General features: G+C 34.7%; 1 pseudogene; it reads left to right on the top strand.

Annotated features, from left to right (window-relative positions):
- Positions 1-3,297: 3,297 nt before the first annotated feature.
- LOC113052431 (aminopeptidase N-like) lies at positions 3,298-13,219 on the top strand (annotated as a pseudogene).
- The last annotated feature ends 342 nt before the right edge of the window (positions 13,220-13,561 follow it).

Here is a 13,561-nt window from a genome sequence, read left to right as displayed (position 1 = left end):
CCCACATAATGAAATGCATAATAAGGATCTTCATGAAAATGAGTCTAGGGATGTTTTTTTTTTCTCTTGTTTCCAGGAATCGAGTGAGCACTCAGACTGTGGCAAACTATTGGTGATCCTGTCGTATCTGAGGTATATAACCAGGCTGACTGACTGCTGGCTAAACAACACATTGCTATTTTAGTTATTTTGCAAGTCATCGGTCATCTGGATATCAAAGGCTTGTAATCAACTGTTCCCCTCACAAATACAATCGCTGGGCCAACAATTATTATGTTGTAGGGATGCATAGTATTACACTTCAGACTGCATTACATTAATTGCAGTTTACTCTGCAAGAAGATGTGATTCATAACACTGGCATGATGACAACCCCTAGATAGAAAGTCCCTTCTAACCTAAAAAAGGCTTTATAAACATCGCTCTGGAACTAATTTAATATGATGTTATTAGTCCAATGTAATAAATTACAATTTATCCCACATAATTATTTGTAGAGACTTGGCCAAGTTGTAATCTAAGTTAATTTGTGAGTCTGAGCAGCAGAGGGCGTCACAAAACAAATGTACAGCGTTCATCGCTGGATCAGAACAACTGCTTGATGATGCAACAGGATGTCAGTTTGAGATGACATCTGACTTTAAATCAATCAGTCTGTCTGTCTGTCTGTCTGTCTATCTATATGTGACCCTGGACCACAAAACCAGTCTTAAGTGTAAATTTGAAAGCTGAATAAATAACTTACTATCCTAATGATTTTTTGCCATGAAAGAAAAATCGATAATTTTGACCCATGTGTATTTTAGGCTATTGCTACAAATATACCCCATATATGAGGTCCAGGGTCTCTCTCTCTCTCTCTCTCTCTCACACACACACACACACACACTTATATATACAGTACAGACCAAAAGTTTGGACACACCTTCTCATTCAAAGAGGTTTATTTATTTTCATGACTCTAAAAAGAGTCACACACAAGGCATCAAAACTATGAATTAACACATGTGGAATTATATACATAACAAAAAAAGTGTGAAACAACTGAAAATATGTCATATTGTAGGTTCTTCAAAGTAGCCACCTTTTGCTTTGATTACTGCTTTGCACACTCTTGGCATTCTCTTGATGAGCTTCAAGAGGTAGTCACCTGAAATGTCTTGAAGGAGTTCCCCGAGAGATGCTCAGCACTTGTTGGCCCTTTTGCCTTCTGTCTGCGGTCCAGCTCACCCCTAAACCATCTGTACTGAGTTCAGGTCCGGTCACTGTGATCCATCACTCTCCTTCTTGGTCAAATAGCCCTTGATGCCTTCAGTGTGACTCTACAATTTTCATAGTCATGAAAATAAAGAAAACTCTTTGAATGAGAAGGTGTGTCCAAACTTTTTGTCTGTACTGTATATATATATATATATATATATATATATATATATATATATAAATGTTATGTCACAAATCTTTCTTTGTCAGAAGTGTTAACAGCTCAGTACCTTACACACATATTAATGGTGGTTCCCATAGATCGCATTGCAGACAGTCAGTCAGTTTAATATAGATCAGACGGCGGGTCAGCAGACTTTGGGCAGTCCATGGGTGTGTCGTCTGAGACTGAGGCTCTATTTGACAGCACTTTATACCTGAACACTCCCTGTAATGTATCTAAGCACACGGAAGGTCAAGTGAACCTGCTGTTGCTCCTCAGATCTCACGAAAAGCATCAGATCCACACAATCAGTGCATTGAGGTGCAATACTTGATTTGAAAGCAGCAGTGGGCTTGTGTAGGCCACACAGCACTGCTCAGTGGGACATGTGTGCTGTGTCTGATATCCCTGCCACAGTTGTTCCTTGAACTTTACGTCAATGCCATCGTCCACGAATCCAGCTCTAGTTTTGATATGTGCTAAATAAAGGAATTTGTTAGAGACATGACCTGCCGTATGCAGTAGTTTCTTTTAATGCCAAATAAGTCTACACCAACTCTTATACTTCTGTGACTTTCCCTATATGGACACATGGTATTGTCCACTTTTACTCTCTTCTGTTTGTCAGTCAGGCATGTGTGTGTTTGTGTGTTTTACCATTTGACATTTATCTCACACATGAACTGAGAAGTCTTTTTACAAAAGATAGAGAACTGTTGCAAGATCTCTGTGCTCCTGCGCTGCTGCATGCATGGCTTTCCAGACCGAATGATTTAGCAAGTGGTCAATGGATGATATTGGTTTGGGCGTTTCATATTTAAGAGGGTAGCATTGAATTTGTGTATGCATATTTGTTTACCTCAAATAACTTTCAGGTGAAGATATGCAGTAGAACAAAAGGCTTAAAGTTGTCAGACAGATGTAAGACACGTGTTGAAGCAAAGTGGTTTTATAGCTGGAAGGTGTATTATAAACTATACACAAATACTGACCTTTTCATGTTCGGAAGAGCTATTCCTTTACTAATAATCATCTTACTTGAATGCCTTTTCTAGGTAGATCTTTCTACGAAGATGGAAACCTTCTATTTGTTTTCGTTAAAGGCAATGTCATGCTACCATCACCTCAACAACACAGCGAAAAAGTAACACGCACATAAAGGAGACAAGCGTTTTCACAACTCAAACCGCAGTGAACAATGGAGAGAGGATATTACATCAGCAGACTCCTGGCCACTGCAGACATGCTACTGGCCGCAATTGCCTTGGTGACCATTATTACACTATCTTTCTTTTTCTTTCTTTATTCATTTGAGCACCTGTGTTCCACAAAGTTCTACATAATATCAAGGTTCAGCACAGTAGGCAACAGTAAAGAAGGATACATGCGCAAATGAATAAGTAAGTAAATGTAAAAAAAAAAAAAAAAAAAACCTTGATTAAGATGCTCAAAAGGAGAAGGCAGAAGCTCAAGCTTATTGACGCCTACCCCCTTTTATGCATTTAAGCAGTAGATACATTTACTATAATCAAGAAGACAATTGGCACATATTTATGTTGTCCTATTCCAGTAACTATACAATCAACAGTAATGACTCACAACCATTCTGTTGAATCCAATACAAGGAAAAAAGTCTCCTCGATAAGTACAAAAACCCATCGTAACAACTGGTCACCAGTCTTTTAATTTGATCTTTTGTTCCTTATCGTTATGAATTCAATGCATTTAATGGCCACAATTGTTTATAATTATAAATAGTTTAATTATATTAAGGGGCACCATGCTAAACTCACAGAAACGCAGATCTGGTGATTCAACTAGAGGGAAAACTGAACCCTGGGAAGCACTACTGGCTCTACACAGAGTTCGAATACATGGAAAATGGTGGAAAAAGTGAGAAGTTGTTTGCGGAAGCAGTAGTTTCTTCAAAAAGTAGATCAACTGTCAGACAACTGTCAGATTTTCATTCTATTCGACTCACAGCAACAAACCAAGTGGATTCTGCTATAGATTTCTCAGAACTAACTTCGCTTTTTCTGAGTCATTTCTGCAATTACTTTTAAGCAACTGCTTTTGAGGATGTTTGGGTGGATGTGTGGAAGTCATTTTCTCAAACAGTTCTATTGCAGACAAACCACAGGTGCACTTCCCTTCTTTTTCAGCAAACAGAAATGCCATTCAAAATGTCAAGTTTGGGATCAGTGCCATTTTTGTTTTTTGTTTTATTATTAATTCTCGCAAGGATGCATTACATCGACCAAAGTTGACTGTAAAGTAGGGCCGGGACTCGATTAAAAAAAATAATCTAATTAATTAGAGGCTTTGTAATTAATTAATCGAAATTAATCGCATATAAATATTTGATCTGAGGACAGTGACAAGTAATTTTTTTTTTTCACATGGATTTATAGTATACCATTGAATAATGACTGAATACATAAGCTTAAGCAACAAAATATTGTTTATCTTTGTTCAACCAAGTCTAGCAGACCAGTGCAATTTTTGCCATGAAGTGTAGCAATAGCATATTTAGAAACAATAAATATGCTATATAAAACATTGGAAACACTGACTATTAGAAAACATCTCTCTGTTGCTTCAGAGGCCATAACATACTAAGTTCAACTCTCAATAACCTTGGCCAAAACAATAAAGAGTTCAACATAAACTGTTGCACCAACAAAATAATACATAGTTCAACATAAAGTGTAAAGTCCACGCTAGCTGCTATATGTTTTGCGTTGAGGTGATAATTGAGGCTCGTAGATGTGCTGCGGTGATGTGCGAACCATAGGTGCGAACGCTAGTTGGTGCTTCAGTATAATCGGTCCGCCGAAACTCATTCAGTGAGAAACGTTCCGCGGTGCAAAAATGAGTTATTAAAAATGCGGGAATTTTTTTTCTGTAATTAATTAATCTTAGTTAACGCGTTATTTTTTGTGTAATTAATTAATCTCAATTAACGCGTTAAAGTCCCGGCCCTACTGTAAAGACAATCATAATGTTACAAAAGTAATGGTAAAAAGTAATAATCTTTCTATTCATCAAATAGCTAAAAGGTTTCCAAATTTTTTTCAACAAAAAAATATTTTTGAAAGATCACGTAACACTGAAAATTCAAAGTTTTCATAAAATTTTAATTTAAAAAATTTTAAGTTATAATAATATTTTCACAATATTACTGTTTTAACTCAACCCCAAACTTACAAATAGTGTATAAAAATCTAACAAAAATGTTTTTCTAAAATGTTTTGCCTTAAAAGTGTACGTGTGCTATATTTCTTTAAAAACAAATGCCACTTGGTTGGATATTTTAATGTGTAATGCAAATAAACAAAAAATAATTCTTTGATGTTCCTTTCAGTCTTAGAAAAAACTGTAGATCATTTAAATGTAGAAATATGACATCTCACTGACAAACAAAAAGTATTTCAATATAGTGATGAGAACAAAATATATCACTATAAATTATATGACAAATTTGACATTTGTTGAAATCAATTTATAGTTTAGAAGTTTATAGTTTATAGTTTAGTTTATATATATATATTCACTTACAATCATTGTATAAACATTAAATGTTCAATAAAAAAAATAAAAAAAATAATTTATACTCCTTCTCAGACCACAAGAGGGCCCCATAACTGTCCAACTGAGCTGTAACTACTTCCTGAGCCAGTTTTTAGTATATTAAAAAATGAAAAGAGTCTGCTTATTCCATGTATATCTAGAAATTCATCTAGAATTTCAGTTTTCTTTTATATATCATGAAAGTTATTGGGGACTGGATCTGTAAAGATCAAAAATCTAACATCCGTATGACTCCGTATGCATAGCCGTCTAAAGCCACACATTAGCTTTGTGTCACAAAAACGGTGCAAAGACACCACATTTGATCTGAAAGCTACTGCAGAGTGGACATTTTTCAGTGAATAAGGACTTTAATTTCAATTACAAAAAAAGCAGAAATTTCTCAATCAGTAAACCATGGAAGAAAGAAAGCTACCACAACATGACGGTGATGACTAATGGATTATTCCCTTAAAGTGCAAAGTTTGCATATTCATTCCCATGTCTTGTGTGGTTTTTGTGTCTGCGGGTTATGCATCACTCTGCAGCATCTGTCCTCCTGATGTTGGCATTTACTTCAGCTGAGTTTGTTTTCTGTGCAATTATTCCCTCAACTGTCATCATCTTCAAACCTAAACATGAACAAACTTTTGACAAACTCAAGTCATGTTGTAGCCTGCAGGGCCAATTTCAAGTCAAAACAGCATTTCTGTAACCCATAACTCAAACCCTGTCAAGATGTTATAAGATATGCCTCTTAAACATGCTTTTCAATTGCAGAATGGAATGCTGTGGACTGGAGGCCAGTGATAGACATGAGTTTAACGACATATTGATTTAGTCAATATATTGACTTCTAAACAGTTTTAATGACTATCTATTCTATGATTTGTCATGCCACAATACATGTAATAATGTATTTTATTATCTTAATTTAGGGACTCAGTTTTGTTAAATAGCCACAATTTAAATTATTAACTAGTAAACATTTTTGTAGCTCAAACAGTAAAGCAACACCAATGGGTTCAATTCACAAACTGACAAAATAGATCGAAAATCCTGTCATTATTTACTCAACCTCATGTTGTTGCACGCATTCTCTATGCATTTCTTATTTTTTTCTGCAGAACACATAACATTTTTTTTTAAAGAATTTTTGGTACCCAAACAGGTTTTATTCCCTTTGAGTGCCATTATATATATGTCCATATAATGAATGTTAATGAGTATCAAAACTAATTGTTTACCAACATTCTTCGAAATATCTTCTTTTGTGTTCCACAAAACAAAAAGTCATGTTTGGAACGACGTGAGGGTGAGTAAATAATGACATCCCTTTAAATGCAATATAAGTTGCTTTGAATTAATTCGAAAATGTAAATTAAAATTATTTTAAAATGAAATGTATTGCTATGATGCTAATGTTGAATTTTAATGTAAATGCTAAATTCATAAATGTAAATGTAAATAATTCTACTCAAAATCATATAATTACTTGGCAGCTAGCCTACATTTCATAAACAAATAGTTCTAATTATATATATATATATTTTTTTTTTTTTAGCTTTTCTGTTTTTTAACAGAAAATGTCATCATTGATGGAACGGCCATGACATGATATTTGGACCAACAAAGAGGATGTCAACGTATCTCATCACGTTTGTTGTCAGTGATTTTACGTACATCAATGCTAAAGACAAGAAGGTAGTTTTGGTAGCACCTCCACACCCATTTATAAATCTTAACTTAAGGAAGAGAAATATTTCATAGACATGAAGTTATTTCAAAACTTGTTTGTTTGGCTTGTCAAAGGTAAGAATATGGGCAAGAAAAAAAGCCATTGAAGACGGGCAAGGCGACTATATGCACTCAACATCACCCAGCCAAAACTGGAGTTCTCTGAGAAATATTAACAATAGCTATCCGCTTTCTTCAATTCAGGAGCCAAATAAAAAAAACTGGGGTCTTGTTGCTTACAGAGAGACCGCTCTTCTATAAGATCCACGGACATCTGCCAATGGCAACAAGCAGATGATTGTGACTGTGGTTTCTCACGAGTTGGCTCACATGGTGTGTCTAGGCCCAGTCAAGAGGACTCAGAGTACTTTTTGCTTCGCACAGTTTGCCATGCGATTTATGTCTTCCAGTGGTTTGGAAACCTTGTGACAGTGAAATGGTGGAATGATCTGTGGCTGAACGAAGGGTTCGCTTCATTCTTGGAGTATCTGGGCGCCGATTATGCTGAGCCCACCTGGAACATGGTAAGAACATCACTCAAGAACATTTTAGTGACCCCCCCTCCCCCTCTCCCGAAAGGAAGAAGAGGTCAACACACCCTCAGAAATTAGCGAAATGTTACAACACAATTTCCTACAGCAAGGTACAAAAAGGTACAAAAAATACAGGGAGCTGCGGTTCTTAAAATGCTCTCTGGATTCCTGACAGAGCCTGTGTTTGCCAAAGGACTCGGTGTAAGTTTTACTGTACTCTCATGTTTTTGAACAAGTATAAGAATTCATGCTACTTTCAAGTTGTATTTCACGACCAATTGTGTTGTTCTCTACCACTGAATCATCTGAAGCAGGAAGCTCAGTGCATTCCGATCTCGGGGAATATCTTCAAAAGGTTTAACTGCTTGAGATTTATCTGTGGTAAAGCTGGGCAGTTGCAAGTTATTAAGTTTGAATTGCATGACAAAAAAAATCGTAATTGCATGTTATAAAATCAGAATTGCAAGATATAAATTCGCAATTGTAAGAAAATTGTGTTATCCCTCAGAATTGGACTTTATAACTCACAAATGTGAGTTACATCTCGCAATTCTGACTTTTCTATCAGATTTGCATGATTAAAACTCGCAACTGCAAGAAAAAAACTCCAGAATTTCAAGATATAAACTTGCAATTGCAAGAAAAAATGTCGCGGAGAAACATACTTAACTTTTTTTCTTGCAGTGTCTTGCAATTCAGAATTGTGAGAAAAAAAGTCAGAACTGCGAGTTTATATCTTTCAATTCTGAATTTTTTTTTCCGCAATTGCAAGTTTATATCGCACGATAAAAATAAAGGTCAGAATTGCAAGATGTAAACTCACTATTGTGAGATTGTAAAAAAAAAAAAAAAAAAAATTATTCCATAAATCAGTAAAACATTCTGGAAAAAATCAAGATGTAATTTCTTTGCCATGTCGCCCAGCCCTATATGTGGTGTAGTACACGCTGTAAGACATGCTGGAGCTCTGTGTTTTGCTGGTTTTCACGTCTCAGCCAGGCAGTAGATCAAACTCCAGGCGTGAAATTGCCGTGATCAAACTCCAGGCGTGAAATTGCCGTGAAGTGTTCACGAGATCATGAACCACTTGATCCTACAGATGGTTTTCCCAGTAGTCACTACTGACACTCAAACAGGGAACGTCAGCCCAAAGCACTTTCTACTGGAACCAGAAGCAGTGGTGGATAGGAAATCTGAATTCAAGTATGTTGTCAAACATCATCATTGTGATTTAACATTTGAAAGCCCTTCTTATAAGTTATGAATGGTTTGTGCCCATCAAATGGATGAAGAAAGTTCAGGAGCTTCTACAGAAATCAGGTACGTTACAACATCTAAAGTCACTTTATACTTTAGATTTACCTCATGGTCTTGCAACAGGTCTTACTCACTCGCAGGTCACTTGTTTCTTTTAGTTATGGATCTCTGGACTCTGGCACAATAGTTATCAATAGTTATCACAAATCTTACTTGTTATTCCACAGGGAACGTTTTTCCCTCCCAGTCCGTCCCTTCCTGTTAGTGAGTGAATTGAGTTAGTGCTTTGCTATGAGTCTAAATTAGTGAATCAGAATCAAGGGGATTTTTAGAAGTGTGGATGTATCCAGTAATTAAAAACAATTGAACAGGACATAAAAAGTCATAGAAATTCACTGGTAAAAAAAAAATGTGAATAACTGTATTCATATATAACTGCATTTTTTCCAGAGCATCCATTATAAACATTACACTCGCTTTGAGAACAACTAAATATCTCATGCATGCGCAGGAATACATTCCATGGGAGGCAGCGCTTTTTTATTTTTTCCAGTTGTTCGATCGCAGTGAAGTTTATGGTGGAATGCAGGTTGCAGGTAAATCTCATTTTTATGATCAAACCTGAAGTAAAAAAAGATGCATTACATGCAGGCTAATCTTAAGAAACAAGTCAAACCACTTTTTGAATATTTAGGGACTATCAGCTCAAACTGGACAGCAGTTCCTTCTGACCACACTGTTCAATAAGGACACATTTTTTATATGTCACGTTTCCCAGACTCAATTTGATTTATTAGATAAAATTATATTTTAAAATAAGCCGTTTTCTTTTTATCCTTAGGTTCACACAGGTTACTAGCCTGCAGTACAGGCATGGAGGGATGCAGAGAACTAACCAGGGGTTACCTTATGAAAAATAAGTTTATCCAAGTGTGCTATTAGTATACTTGTAAAACTAAAAGTTTCAAGATTCAAGTGTGCTATTAGTATACTTCTTTTAAACTAAAAATAGGAAAGTATGCTTTTAGTTTACTTTGTATGTACTTCTCAGAAGTGGGCTTTATGTACACCTCATAAATATACTTAAAATTACATTTAAGTATACTTGACTTATATTTACAAAAAGTCGAAATATATTTGAGCTATACTCCTAGAATCTGTGTTTTCAGTATTATACAGTAGAGGGCGCTAGTACACATCTTCTGCACAGAATTTCCAAAAAAACACAAGTGAGGAAAAAAAAGAAACAACAGATACTAACACATGTAACACGACATCTGACATGTTATGACAACGTTATTGAATAAAATGCCTGATGAAGAGGTAATAATTAAGTCAAGCTTTGGGGTGTTGATCGACTCCATATACGTTTTGATTATCATTCTGAATCCAATTCATTGCCTTTTTTCAGCTTTTAATAAGTAAACTATCCATAAACCTGTAAGTTCACGTTTATTATAATTGCAGTACAAACTATAAACACAAAGGTATACTAGCTGTGTACTGAAAGTTTTACTACTGTTACACTTAAAAGTATACTTTTATATATTAGAAAGCGGGCCAATTTTGTCCCAAGGAGTATTGAAATAGTACACTTACAAGTATACTACTGGAACACTGATATTTGTATATCTGGTAAATAAAGTATATTTAAAAATATACTTGAACTTTACTTAAGTATACTTAATAAAATAAACTTGAAGTACTGTACTGTATATTACTTTTTGGTAAGGGTTGGTTAAAAAAAATGGATGCAATATCCTCCTAACAAAGTGTGAGTGCAAACCTCAGAGGACATTACCTCGTTTCCTTTGAGCATGATTGCATGTCATGTCCTAGAAGCAATTTAGACATCTTAGACCACCAGTTCTTCAAAGTGGTGTATTGTACAATATGTGTTGTGTTTTTGTGAAGTTTCAAGCGCTTGACATTCAAAATCAGTGGAGGAAATTAAACTTAGTTTTACACAGTAAACTAAAAATTTCATTATTACCTGATTTTAAAGAAAAGTTTATAATTTCAGAGTGTGCTAAGGTTCATCTCATCTCACAACTCTTTTACTTCCATAGTGTGATGCTGCATAATGAAACAAGATATTCAATGAGAAAACATGTGATTGGTGAGTGTAAAAAGTGAGTGTTACATACCAGAACGGAGGAAGGCGATTGGAAGAGAGGGGTTGAAAAGTGCAATTCATAACATCATCTTAAAGCAAAGTACTTTCATACTTATAGCAAATTATTACATTTTGATAAAAGTTTACAAAAGTAAACATTTTAATATAGTGCACCATTATTGTGAACAATTAGAATAAACACCTTTAATATTCTGATACACCTCTCTGATGCAAAATGAAAATATTACAAATTGAAAATATGCATTTTGCACATTGCATGTACTTTACAGTAGAAAAGTTTTGGTTTAGTAATATTTAAAAAAGAATAATCATTTATTCAGAAGCGATCCATTAAAAAGACCAAAAGTGACACTAAAAACACACATAAAAAGATTTATATTTCAAATAAACACTGTTCTTTCAAACTTTCTATTCATCAAAAAATGTATAAGTAAAATAAATAAATCATAAAAATAAATAAGAATCACTTCAAATAAGTGTGTTCCTTTTTAAACTTCCTATACATCAAAATATTCCATAAAAATAAATAAATAAGAATCATTTCAAATAAATGTTTATTTTTAAACTTTCTATGAATCCAAAAATTCAATGTTTTCAACATTGATAATAACAAGAAATGTTTCTTTTGCAGCAAAACATATTAGAATGATTTCTGAAGGATCATGTGACACTGAAGACTGCAGGGTTTGACATCACAGAAATAAATTATATTAAAAAAAGAAAAAATAAATACAATTTAATAGTAAATAGTACAATATTTCACACTTTTGGAGCTCAGGAAACATTTTTACTGTATTTTTGATCAAATAAATGAATAATGAAAGTCAACTGTGTTCAGGATTCATCCTAACCTGAGGCTGACGGTGTACTGTGACGCCATCGCTGCAGGCGGAGCAGAAGAGAGGAACTTCAGCTGACAGATGTTCCAGAAGGACACAGTCACAGCTGAAGCTCTCAATCTGAGATCGGCTGTGCCCTGGTTACTGAACAGGTAGCTCTGGGAAAGCATGAGGTGCAAACACGTATTGTCTGGAATGAAGGAATGTAAAAATGTCAGCTTTTGAATGACAAACACATTTTTGGGAGTTATACCTAATAAACCTGAACAGAACTTGTCACGTCATGTTCTGATATTTTTAAGCATCCTACAGCATCTGATTGTCACTGAATGTAATTTCCAGTTTTATAATATAATAACACAAATATTTTAACACTTTTTTTTTCAAATAGTAATACTGCTTAATATTCATATGTTTATTATGCAATATGCTTTTATATGTATTACAATAAAAGATTATGGAAAAAAAATGTTATGGACTTTTTAAAATTATACTTTTTAAGAGAATACATTTTTTACTTTAAGCCCCACTAAACAAATATCAAAATTCATTTTAATTCAGAAATTAGAAACATGTTTATTATATAAAACTCGGTGTACAAGTCATCTGTCGGAAATGCATTTCTAATAAGTCTGTGCACATGCATTTTAGTACTTTAGGAACTGTGAATTATAACTTAAACTGTTTCATGCTTTAAAAAGGTACCTGGAATATACTATGAACCTAGAAAAGATACGCAAACAGGACACCTCTTCTACCATTGGGTACATTGGCAGTAATATTATAGGCCAACCTTTGACGTGGGACTTTGTCAGGACAAACTGGGACTATTTCTTCAAACTGTAAGTATGCCAGACACCATAAAGAGAAATACTTTTAGAGATAATACTAGAGATAATACTTTTGGTATTATTCAGCAGGTACGGTACTGGACCATTCACTTTCTCCGGATTGATTCAAGACGTGCTCTGCACACCATTTGAACTCAGTCAGGTACATGACCTTTGACCTCAGAACCACTCTGCAAACTATTGCATGCACTGTGAGAGGCTTATGAGACATAACTTGACTTAAGTGTCATATCCTTGCTGTCTTTGTTCAGTCTAAACATTTTCAAAAGGACAACGCTGAGACCAGATTCGAATCAGGAACTCAAGCGTTGCAGCAGGCCAAGATTACATGAACAAGGAGGCGGTTCTGCAGTGGTTTCTCTCAGGATCAGCGTAAAACTCACATCTCTGTGAGTAATTCAGTCATTTTAACTGGAAGTTCAAAAACAATCATTCTGTCACCACTTACTCACCCTCAAGTCATTCAAATCCAGATGATTTTCTTACTTCTGATGCTTCTTCCAGCCTCATGTGAATTCATTATCCTGTAACCTGATAAATGGATGCTAACAGTATTTTGTCAGGTTGTTTTTACCCAAGGTGCATTCGTAACAAAAGGACAGCCCTCCTGGAGAAACCTGAGAAATGTATTACTCAAGGACACATCAGTGCTCTGATATTTACATAAAAGACTTTACTAAATACACTGACAGTGGATCCCTCAGCACTGAATAAACAGGGAACCCGTTTCAGAACTTGTGTATAATTAGTGGTCAAGCATCACTATTATTATCATTATCGCTCATATTCAGTGCTCATATTCAGTAATTTGCTCTTATTGAATGCATCCTGCAATTTTGATAATATGTAAAAGTATAAGCATACACAACCATTCAAATATTTGGGGTCAGTATTTTTAATTGAATGAGTGAATTTAATTGATCACAAGTTACAGTGAAGACATTTATACTGTAAATTCACATATCTACTGTTCTTCTGAACTTTCTATTCAGTGAAGAACCTTTAAAAAAAATGTCTCCACAAAAATATTAAGCAGGACGATTTCAACATTGATAATAATAAGAAATGTTACCTGAGCCGCTAAAAATTCAGCTTTTCCATCACTGGAATAAATAACATTTTAAAATATATTTGTTACGTTCATGAACTTTCTGTTCCCTTATTTGGTCACCTTCCTCCTTGTTTTGGTTAATTGATTATTCCCCACCTGTCTC

This window comes from Carassius auratus, chromosome 32 (genome assembly GCF_003368295.1).
Source record: "Carassius auratus strain Wakin chromosome 32, ASM336829v1, whole genome shotgun sequence".
Classification (NCBI taxonomy): Eukaryota; Metazoa; Chordata; class Actinopteri; order Cypriniformes; family Cyprinidae; genus Carassius; species Carassius auratus.
The sequence above is the reverse complement of the archived record's forward strand: the minus strand, read 5'-3'. Positions and strand labels throughout refer to the sequence as shown.